Source organism: Moschus berezovskii, chromosome 5 (assembly GCF_049115385.1).
Source record: "Moschus berezovskii isolate FMDL1 chromosome 5, NW_MosBer_1.0, whole genome shotgun sequence".
Classification (NCBI taxonomy): domain Eukaryota; kingdom Metazoa; phylum Chordata; class Mammalia; order Artiodactyla; family Moschidae; genus Moschus; species Moschus berezovskii.
The window spans coordinates 93501230-93513526 of record NC_142464.1 but is presented as its reverse complement, the minus strand read 5'-3'; the positions used below and the strand labels follow the sequence as shown (position 1 = coordinate 93513526).

General features: G+C 37.6%; 1 protein-coding gene across 3 annotated transcripts in view; it reads left to right on the top strand.

Moving 5' to 3' along the window:
* The first annotated feature begins 1902 nt into the window (after positions 1–1902).
* TMPRSS11F (transmembrane serine protease 11F) overlaps positions 1903–12297 on the top strand; it is a 93055-nt gene continuing 82660 nt past the window's right edge. For all 3 annotated transcript variants that reach the window (XM_055435073.2, XM_055435078.2, XM_055435077.2), the window contains exon 1: positions 1903–1977. The gene's annotated coding sequence lies outside the window, so the exon portion shown is untranslated. The remainder of the gene's footprint in view (positions 1978–12297) is intronic.

Genomic DNA, 12297 nt, shown 5'->3' with positions numbered 1-12297 from the left:
ATAGAAATTACAAAGACTAAAGGCAACATGTCTGTAACTGAGTGAAGATGATGTTGGAAACGCCGGAGAACAAGAAGAGCAAGACTGTACATGAGCTTGCCTGCTAAGATAAGACTCAATTTTGTTCTGATTGTGCCAAACAGGCATTTGAGAGTTTTATTCAAGACAGCAACATAAGTTGACTGATATTTCAATAATGTTATTCTGATCATTGTATACAGAATAGACTGAGTAAGGTGCTGATGCCAGTTAGGAGGCAATGCAATAATTCAGATGACTAGTCATTAGATCATGGATTATGGTGGTATCGGTGAAGATATTGACTAGTGGTCAGATTTGAATATACATTTTGAACGTAGAGATGCTAGGATTTTCTAATGGATTGGATGTGGAGAAGAGTCTAGCATGACTTTAAGGTTTTTGTCATGACCAACTGGATGAAGAATGGTGCAGTTTGTTGTGATTTGAAAGTGCTGAAAGAAGCAGTTATAGGGCTAGGGAGAATTAATTGTTAAATTTGGTACATATTAAGCATAAGATGATTATGTAAAATACAAGTGAGTATGCTGAGTGGAGACTTAGATATGCAAGTATGGAGTTCAGAGAGGAGATAACGACTGGAAATGTAAGTTTAGGACTCTTGGACATAGTGCATTTGAAACAAAGGAATTAGATGAGTCAGGCAAGTGTGGTAGAGAAAATATCTGAAGGCTGAGCCCAGAGAACTTGCAAAATTTAGTAGCTGAGAAGAGGTAGAGGATTCAGCAAAAATTTTGAAGAATGAGCATTTGTTAAGGAGTCCTTTTAGGCTTTCCTGTTGGCTCTGTGATGAAGAATCCACTTGCAGTGTAGGAGACTGCCTGTAATGTAGGAGACACAGGTTTGATCCCTGGGTTGGGAGGATCCCCTGGAGAAAGAAGTGGCAACCCACTCCAGTATTCTTGCCTGGGAAATCCCATGGACAGAGGATCCTGGAAGACTAGTGTCCATGGAGTTGCAAAAGTTGGACTCCATCACCACCCTCATATAACTCTTTGTTGACTCATCTTTCAAGTATTAGATACAATCTACTGCCAAGGGTGCACTAATAACGTAGTATATAGTAGTTTGAACATATCTCCTTTGTTAATTAGCAATAATTCAAAGCCAAAATGTAGCTGCAAAACTATTTCCTTGGGGTGTTTACTCAATAACCTTTTGAATTAGATGTTTTTATCAGACACTAAAAGTACTGTGAATAATTTATGTCATGATAATATCTGCTGAATCCTTCAGTTGTTTAGTGACTAAAAATGTGTCTTACAATAGTAGGGACTGAATAAATATTAGTTTCATTCTGCAATGTTTCATCAGCAGAAATTTAATGTACTAGCAAAGGATACTCTAAAATTATTACTGTAGGTTATGTTTTCCATTCATTTTCTTCAAGAGCATAAAGTAATATGAGTAAAAAAGATATTTCTTGAAATAAGGATTCTATACCCAAGTTCTTTCAACAATTTCACTGCTAAATTTACTATGACACTTTGGGCAAGTTGCATCATCCTTGTAGAGAAGAGAGTAAGCATGATGTTTTTTCGCTATATGTTGGGAGCTGTAGGACCAGATGGGATCTGTGCTGTCCTCAGAGTTCTCTGGAAGAGAGCCAGGAATAATGATAGTGGTGATTATAGGTGTGTTAGAAAATGCCTCAATTGACCTGTTGTTGTTTTTAGCATCACCCTATGATTGGCTAAAGAAAGATGGCATGTGACTGACTTCAGATTGTCAAGAATCATTTTGAAATCATGGTGCATGCCTGACTCAGGTTTAAAGACCCAAGTCCTGGTTAAGAAGGAGATGGTATTGTCTTTCATATATTTTGGATTTCAGAGGAAAGTTTCAAGAGTTTCATTCTAAGGCCATTTACAACAGCTGCCAGGCAAAGGAGAAGATGCAATCTAATGTCAGAACCACTTCAAGATCATAAATTACAAGGTATGAAAAACAGTATTTATGAGATTAATGCGTATTTTAAAATCTATTTTCCCCCTTATACCATGTTATAGTTTCCTATGGCATGATCTTTCCTAAATGTACTTCTATGTTTACATTTTCTATCTGCCTTGTTCAAATTTTATTTTCTCTACTTGAAACTTAAATGAATGATAAGGCATTTTCAATGTGTTGCTTAGAAGTAGATTTTTAGTCAATTAAAAGATATTTTGGGAGGTTTAAAATGGTATTTGTTTGGTTTGAAAAGTAATGCAGTGTTTCTTAAAGTGGGTACCGTCAACTCTCAGATATCCCTGACTTTTTCATGGGCTGGCGACATCAAAACTAAACTATCATTTGTGGTTGCTCTGTGCTGACACTGGTACTGATAAAATCAAAGCAGGATGTTTAAAATTGTTAGCACTTCAGTGCTAATCTTTTAAGAGCTCTGAAAAAAAAAGAAAGCTATTGTTTCATTTAAGAATGCTCTTGATGAAGCAATAAAAATTAATTTTATTAAATCTTGCCCACTGAGTACAGATTTTCTTTAATATGCTAGGTAACAAAATGAAAACATGCATAAACACCTCTGCTGCATACTGAAGGATGGTGTTTGTCTTGAGGAAAGTTCTTGGACATTTGAGTCAAAAGCTGAAGTAGCTGCTGTTTATCACATAGCACCATTTTTACTCAAAAGAGCAACTGACAGACAATACCATGGTAATTTAGACTTAGTTCTTTTATAGACAGTTTATTGAAAACTAATAAAGTGAGTCAGTCACTTCAGGAAAAATAACTAGTAATGTGTTGTTTGTGATAAAATTTAAACTCTGAAGTGAAACTGAGAATTGTATAAAATGTACCTAATCCTTATAAATGGAGAGTTTTGTAATGAGGTTGGTGGTGATATTACATAATGAAATATGTCAGCATTTGGGAGATCTGTATGACTGTGTGAACTAAGTAAACCTATACTTCATAAATAGCCAAAGCATAATATTTTACAAAATCAGGCACATCAAAAGATTCCCTCAAAAAGCGACATGGATTGAGGGATTTTAGCATAATTAAATACAACAGTTTCATTGATATGGCTTCATATTGCAACAACTAGCCTCTAAGAAACTACTGCTTTTCAAGATTTTGTGTAGAATTAAAGAATATCCATAATAATTTGAAAAGGCTATCAAGATATTCTTTCTTTTCAACTACATCTCTGTGGAGACAGAATTTGCCTAAAATACTTCAATCAAAACAACCCATTGCAATGAAATGAGTTCAAAAGCAGATAGATTTAAAATGAGATTCACAATTTTTAAAATAGTTTAAAAAATAATGATGTTATTTTTAAATGGCTGATTATCTTCAATTTCAAATTAATAAATGTTTATAATTTATTTGTTTTAATTCTAATACAGTAAATAATGATAGCCTATATAAACCATAGTTGTTTAGTGTTCTCAATAATTTTTAAGGATACGTAGGTTTCATGAGAATAAAATATCTAAGTACCTTTCGTTTAATTCTTTGCAAGGGAGAAGTCAATCAGAATATAACTTTGTTATGATAGGGTGTTAATAGCCTTGAAGCTAGATTTTAAAAATATTTAATCTCATAAAATGTCATCTGTTATTTTCTTATTCAGTGACCTAGTCCATCACATATTGAACACAGTGATTATACATTTAATGATTACATATCAGAAGCTTTACAATGTTTAACACTACTGTTCCAGGTGGTATTTTTTTGTTTGTTTTAATGTTTATCTCCTGGTCCCATCAATTTAACACAAGCATGTCCATAACCACACTGCTGCTGCTGCTAAGTCACTTCAGTTGTGTCCGACTCTGTGCGACCCCATAGACAGCAGCCCACCAGGCTCCACCATCCCTGGGATTCTCCAGGCAAGAACACTGGAGTGGGTTGCCATTTTCTTCTCCAATGCATGAAAGCGAAAAGTGAAAGTGAAGTCGCTCAGTCGTGTCCAACTCTTAGTGACCTCATGGACTGCAGCCTACCAGGCTCCTCCATCATGGGATTTTCCAGGCAAGAGTACTGGAGTGGGGTGCCATAATCACACTGAGGATCTCTATATATACATATATTTTGATGATCAGAACTTTGTGAGACCCTACTACAAGTCATCTTAGGTCTGTCGTAGATTACATGATTAAAATCATGGAAGTATAATTATTCTGGGATAGAAAAAGACATCAGAGATTATGTAGTACAAACTGTCCTTTGGCAGAGATGGAAGGAGAGGCATGGAGAGGGACGGGTAACAAACAAGGTGGTGTGTGTGCTCAGTCGCTCATTTGTGCCCAACTTTTTGAGACCCCCTAGATTGGGAGGAGACGGGGACGACAGAGAATGAGATGGCTGGATGGCAATCACCGACTCGATGGACATGAGTTTGAGTGAACTCCGAGAGTTGGTGATGGACAGGGAGGCCTGGCATGCTGTGATTCATGGGGTCGCAAAGAGTCGGACACGACTGAGCGACTGAACTGAACTGAACTGAACTGAGACTGTAGCCCACCAGGCTCCTCTGTCCATGGGATTCTCCAGGCAAGAATACTGGAGTGGGTTGCCATGCCCTCCTCCAGGGGAACTTCCCAAACCATGGATCAAACCCAGGTACCCCTCACTGCAGGCAGATTTTTACTATCTGAGTCACCAGGGAAGCACAGGTTCAGTTCAGTTCAGTTCAGTCGCTCAGTCGTGTCCGACTCTCCGCGACCCCATGAATCACAGCACGCCAGGCCTCCCTGTCCATCACCAACTCCCGGAGTTCACTCAGACTCATGTCCACAGAGTTGGTAAGTGACTAATTCTAAAACTGGAATCTGGTTTCCTAGTCAAATATTCTTTTAACTATATTGCTAATTATTTTCTCCGGTTCTCCACCTTCTGATGTGTGAGATCTTTGATCTTGAGTGAAAAATATTCAATTACAATGACACAGCAGTTCCATAGACCTAAATTGGTGCTCTTTGAAGTTTTCACCCACAACTTCAGTCCACTAGGAAGGCCTATATTTATTTATTTATTTTTTAATTGAAGGATAATTGCTTTACAGAATTTTGTTGTTTTCTGTCAAACCTCAACGTGAATCAGCCTTAGGTATACATATATCCCCTCCCTTTTGAACCTCCTCCCTCTCCATTCTACCCCTCTAGGTTGATACAGAACCCCTGTTTGAGTTTCCTGAGCCATACAGCAAATATCCGTTGGCTATCTATTTTACATATGGTAATGTAAGTTTCCATGATACTCTTTCCATACATCTCACCCTCTCCTCCCCTCTCCCCATGTCCATAAGTCTATTCTCTATGTCTGTTTCTCCATTGCTGCCCTGAAAATAAATTCTTCAGCACCATTTTTCTAGATTCTGTATATATGCATTAGAATATATTTATCTTTCTCTTTCTTACTCACTTCACTCTGTATAATAGGTTCTAGGTTCATCTACCTCATTAGAACTGACTCAAATGCATTCCTTTTTATGGCTAAGTAATATTCCATTGTGTATATGACCACAACTTCTTTATCCATTCATCTATCAATAGACATCTAGGTTGCTTCCATGTTCTAGCTATTGCAAATAGTGTTGCAATGACCAATGGGATACATGTGTCTTTTTCAATTTTGGTTTCCTCAGGGTATATGCCTAGGAGTGGGATTGCTGAGTCATATGGTGGTTTTATTCCTAGTTTTTAAAGGAATTTCCATATTGTCTTTCATAGTGGCTCTATCAATTTTCTGTGTTCCTTCTCTCATTTTCTGTCATCTTTTAATTGTTTTCTGCCCATTTTTTCTCTTCTCTACAGCTCCCCTTTCCCATCCTCAAACCTAAAATGAATTAACAGTTTTAAAATGTTACATTTATTCAATAATTGTATGTTTCCAGTTTTCACATATAAAAATCATCTTATCCTTATATAAATGTATCTTTTGTAATATTTTTGCACATATCTTTGCAGTATTTTTTATTCTTTTTAAAATGTGTATATAGCTTTCGCTACATGAGTCTTGTAATTTCTTAAGGATATTGCTAGTTATATTGTATATTTTTTTGTTCTCTGAAAGAAATGACTTTACTATAATTTATAATTGGCTAATCCTGTAAACTTACTAAGTTTGGCATATTCATGTCTTGAATCAGGCAACTTTGAAATTTTTTATTAGTTTAATAGTTTTTCATTTACTTAACTTGCTTTTTTTATGTAGAAATATTATTTTTACCTAACAAATTTTCAATAGCTACATGTCTTTTTACAATTACATGCCTTATCATATTATATCATGAACATACAGAAAACTGTTAATATTTATAGCCTTCATTTTAACAATGAGAAAAATCACAACTCAGAGGAAATAATAACCTATATGAATACTACTTTGTAAAAAAAAAATGTATACATGTTAATATGTAATCAATCCCTACAGTCTCTATTGAAATAGACTTAAGGTCATCTTCTCACTTGAAATAACACAGCTTAGTTCTTACATAGAACTAAGAATAAATCATCCTCTTTTAAACTTTCATCAATATATTTGACAAAATTTTATTTTTTTATTTTTTATTGTTTTTAATTGGAGGCTAATTATCTTACAATATTATATTGGTTGGTTTTGCCATACATTGACATGAATTCACCCTGGGTGTACATGAGTTCCCCTTCCTGAACCCCCCTCCCACCTCCCTCCTCCCCTTATCCTCCCTCTGGGTCATCCCCGTAAACCAGCCCTGAGCATCCTGTATCGTGCGTCGAACCTGGACTGGTGATTTGTTTCACATATGATAATATACATGTTTCAATGCCATTCTCCCAAATCATGCCACCCTCGCCCTCTCCCACAGAGTCCAAAAGACTGTTTTATACACCTGTGTCTCTTTTGCTGTCTCGTATACAGGGTTATCGTTACCATCTTTCTAAATTCCATATATATGAGTTAGTATACTGTATTGGTATTTTTCAAATTTTAGCTATTTTTAATGAACTTCTGAAAATTGTAAAATAATGATTACAACCAGTCTCTATCTTAAATGAGAGAGTGGACAAGGGAGAATAATTTGTAATATTTAAGATGTATCATTAAGCATAAATTTCTAATCTTGCAGTTAATGGGCCATCTAACTATAGCTTTCATGAGGACATCCTGACCAGTCAACATCACATAATGACTGCATCCATGTATTGCAGGCATAAAGAAATTCCTCCAGTAAGAAGTACTTGAATTATGCAGAGATAGAGAGATAACTAAGAGATGAGTACACTCATTACAGAGGAATGAACACATGTTTTATAAAGAGTCGGATGTTAATGAACTTCAGTATTATGCAAATTTGGAATGAAATAAGAGACTGGCCAGAGCTGAATGAGAATAAGTAACACATTATTAGATGAGGACTAAGCGGTTGCACAGATGGTAAAGAATTCTTCTGTAATGCAGGAGACCAGGGTTTGATCCCTAGGTCAGAAAGATCACCTGGAAAAGAGAATGGTTATCCACTCCAGTGTTCTTGCCTGGAGAATTTCATGTACAGGGGAGCCTGGTGGGCTATAGTCCATGGGGTCACACAGAGTCTGACACAACTGAGTGACTAGCTCACATGTTTGTTTTTTTTTCAAAGTTGGGGAAGAAATTGCGAGATGATACTCAGATCAGGGCAGGACTTGAGACTTCAAAGAGGAAGGGCAAGGAGCCTTTGGGTGATAACCACCCCTCAGCCTGGATACTAGCTTTGACATACTATTATTTCTGTTCAGTTCAATTCAGTCATTCAGTCGTGTCTGACTCTTTGCAACCCCATGAACTGCAGCACGCCAAACCTCCCTGTCCATCACCAGCTCCCAGAGCTTGCTCAAACTCATGTCCATTGAGTTGGTGATGCCGTCTAACCATCTCATCCTCTCTCATCCCCTTCTCCTCCTGCCTTCAATCTTTCCCAGCACCAGGGTCTTTTCCAATGAGTCAGTTCTTTCCATCAGGTGACCATAGTATTGGAGTTTCAGCTTTAGCATCAGTCCTTCCAATGAATATTCAGGACTGATCTCCTTTAGGATGGACTGGTTTGATCTCTTTGCAGTCCAAGAGACTCTCAAGAGTCTTCTCCAACACCACAGTTCAAAAGCATCAATTCTTCGGCACTCAGCTTTCTTTATAGTCCAACTCTCATATCCATACATGACTACTGGAAAAACCATAACTTTGACTAGATGGACCTTTGTTAGCAAAGTAATGTCTCTGCTTTTTAATATGCTGTCTAGGCTGGTGATAGCTTTTCTTCCAAGGAGCAAGTGTCTTTTAATTTCATGGCTGCAGTCACCATCTGCAGTGATTTTGGAGCCCAAGAAAACAAAATCTGTCACTGTTTCCATTGTTTCCCCATCTATTTGCCATGAAGTGATGGGACCAGATGCCATGATCTTAGTCTTTTGAAAGCTGAGTTTTAAGCCAGCTTTTTCCACTCTCCTCTTTCACTTTCATCAGGAGGCTCTTTAGTTTCTCTTTGCTTTCTGCCATAAGGGTGGTGTCATCTGCATATCTGAGGTTATTCTTATTTCTCCTGACAACCTTGATTCTAGCTTGTGCTTCATCAAGCCTGAAGATGAACTTTACAAGATGTACTGTGAATACAAGTTAAATAGGCAAGGTGACAATATACAGCCTTGACATACTCTTTTCACAATTTGGAACAATTTGTTGTTCGGTGTCCAGTTCTAACTGCAGCTTCTTGACCTGCATGCAGATTTCTCAGCAGGCAGTTAAGGTGGTCTGGTATTTCCATCTCTTTAAGAATTTTCCACCGTTTGTTGTGATTCACACAGTCAAAGGCTTTGGCAGAGTCAATAAAGCAGAAGTAGATATTTTTCTGGAGTTCTCTTGTTTTTTCTATGATCCAAAGGATGTTGGCAATTTGATCTCTGGTTCCTCTTCCTTTTCCAAATCCAGCTTGAACATCTGGAAGTTCTCGGTTCATGTACTGTTGAAGGCTCACTTGGAGCATTTTGAGCATTACTTTGCTAGAATGTGAGATGAGTGCAATTGTGCAGTAGTTTGAACATTCTTTGGCATTGCCTTTATTTTGGATTGGAATGAAAACTGACCTTTTCCAGTCCTGTGGCCAATGCTGTTTTCCAAATTTGCTGGTGTATCAAGGGCAGAACTTTAACAGTATCATCTTTTAGGATTTGAAATATCTCAATTGGAATTTCATCACCTCCTCTAGCTTTGTTCTTGGTGATGTTTCCTAAGGCACACTTGACTTTGCATTCCAGGATGTCTGGCTCTAGGTGAGTGATCACACCATCATGCTTATCTGGGTCATGAAGATCTTTTTTGTATAATTCTTCTGTGTATTCTTGCCACCTCTTCTTAATATCTTCTGCTTCTGTTAGATCCATACCATTTCTGTCCTTTATTGTGCCCATCTGTTCATGAAATGTTCCCTTGATGTCTCTAATTTTCTTAAAGAGATCTCTAGTCTTTCCCATTCTATTGTTTTCCTCTACTTCTTTGCTCTGACCACTGAGGAAGGCTTTCTTAATTCTCCTTGCTATTCTTTGGAACTCTGCATTCAGATAGGCATATCTCTGCTTTTCTCTTTTCCTTTAGCTTCTCTTCTTTTCTCAGCAATTTGTAAGGCCTCCTCGGACAACCATTTTGCCTCTTTATTTCTTTGATACTTGCTTTGATATTCTATTTTTTCTGTAGTGTAACCCTACTAGTGTAGACGCCAAAGAAAGTAAATCAGTTTCTTAAATTCTGTTTCTACCCCTAAATATCAGCAGTCTAGTTTATTTCCAATTTTGTGCTACATCTAGTTCACAGAACCTCTGGAGACTACTTAATTCATTCTAGAACATTTTCTTGGAAGTTCTAATTTGGATGGCTAAGGATCAAATTAAAAAGATAGTTTTCAAAATCAGTGCCATTCTCTGTTAGTAGTAAAGATGCCCATTTAGTGAAACATATATGTGTATCTGTGTGAGAACTTTGCTGTGATATAAAATGTATTGTTACTGTGAAACATAGTAAAAATATGGGTGAGAAGGCTGCACTAAGACGTATCAGGATACTCATTACTGACCAGGAGAAATTTAATCCCACAGGATAACTTTGTAACATGACGTAAAAGATGAGTTAGGCTAGGGGCATTAGTTGGAGTTTTCAACCCTCAGCAGGGAGGAATATTTTATTAATTATGTTTAGAAATTCAGGTGCATAATGACAACACTGACTTTAATCAGTTTTCTTTTATTAATAGAATTATTTACAGGAAACACATCCCCTTTATTTTCTATATACAGACTAGACAGCTTCCACAAGCCCTGACTCCAACCTTGGTGTACCACTGTTTTATAGAAGCAAAGAATTTTTCCAAGTTATTCCATACCAGAGTCAGATTTTTATCAAGTTATCAGTAAAGATTAAAAGCCACTTATGAATAAGATAAAAGCCATTGCAAAACCTAAATCCCAACTTTCCAGAAGCAATGTTGTTGTTGTTTAGTCAATCAGCCATGTCTGGCTCTTCTGTGACCCCATGGACTATAGCCCACCAGGCTCCTTTGTCCATGAGATTTCTCAGGCAAGAATACTGGAGTGGGTTGCCATTTTCTTCTCCAAGGAATCTTCCCGATTCAGGGTTGCAACCCACCTGTACTGATTCTCCTACTTGGCAGGCAGATTGTTTACCACTGAGCCACCAGGGAAGCCCAGAAACAATGTAGAAGGTAAAAATGAATTGTGATTTGGAAAGTGATGTGACAAATCACCCAGTAAGTGTTAATTGGCCACCTACTATGGGTCTACCTAAGACACTAAAAGACATCACAAAAGCAAACTATCCAGTTGTTGGTCTTCACAGGTTAATATCCAAAACATATAAACAGCTCATAAAACTCCATATAAAAAACAAACAACCCAATTCAAAAATGGGCAGAAGATCTCAATAGACCTTTTCTCAAAGAAGACATATGGATGGCCAACAGGCACATGAAAAAACGTTCAACATCACTGTCACCAGAGAAATGTAAATCAAAATCACAATGAGCTATCATCTCATACCTGTCACGATGGCTATCATCAAAAAGAACATAAATAACAAATATTGGTGAGGGAAAAAAGGAGGGACAAAATAGAGATAGGGGATTGAGAGGTACAAGCTACTCTGTATAAAATAAATAAGCTACAAAGAGATACTGTATAGTACAGGGAATATAGTCATTATTTCATAACTTTAAAAAGAATATAACCTATAAAAATATTGAATCACTCTGTTGTATACCTGAAACTAATATAAATTTGGTAACAACTATACTAGAATAAAAATAAAATAATATAAAATTTATGTTATTTTTATTTTATATGATGAAGAAATTGAGACACAGAGAAATTAAGTGACTTAACCAAGGTCACAAAACAAGGGTTTGAATCAAAGTATGGATGCCCAGAAGTTGCATGTTAAACTGTCTCAAACAGTTAGAGATTTGATTAAGGAGACAGTAATTGCATTGGGCTTTTACTAAATGTTATCTTAAGTAAGTGAAAGAATAAGGAGAACACCCCCAGTGGGAAGCAGGCTGTGAAAATAGAAGAGAAATCACAAAGTCATGATGTGATATATTATGGGCGGAAATGTTGGGTAAATTTGATTCTTAGAGGATTTTGAACTTAATGAACAAATTCTTGATGAGGTGAAAATTAGGGAGCTAGGGCTTCCCTCATGGGTCAGCAGTAAAGAATCTGCCTGCAGTCAGGAGATGCATGTTCCATCCCTGGGTTGGGAAGATCCACTGGAAATGGCAACCCACTTCAGTATTCTTGCCTGCAAAATCCCGTGGACAGAGGAACCTGGTGGGCTACAGTCCATAGGGTCGCAAAAGAGTCATACATGACTTAGGGACTAAACCATCACTATGACCACCAAAAGGTTTTTAGGCAAGGTGTTCAGTTCAGTTCAGTTCAGTTCAGTCGCTCAGTCGTGTCTGACTCTCCGCAACCCCATAAATCACAGCACGCCAGGCCTCCCTGTCCATCACCAACTCCCGGAGTTCACGAAAACTCATGTCCACAGAGTCGGTGATGCCATCCAGCCATCTCATTCTCTGTCGTCCCCTTCTCCTCCCGCCCCCAACCTTTCCCAGCATCAGAGTCCTTTCCAGTGAGTCAACCTGTCGCATGAGGTGGCCAAAGTATTCCAGCTTCAGCCTTAGCATCGGTCCTTCCAATGAACACCCAGGATTGATCTCCTTTAGAATGGACTGGTTGGATCTCCTTGCAGTACAAGGGACTCTCAAGAGTCTTCTCCAGC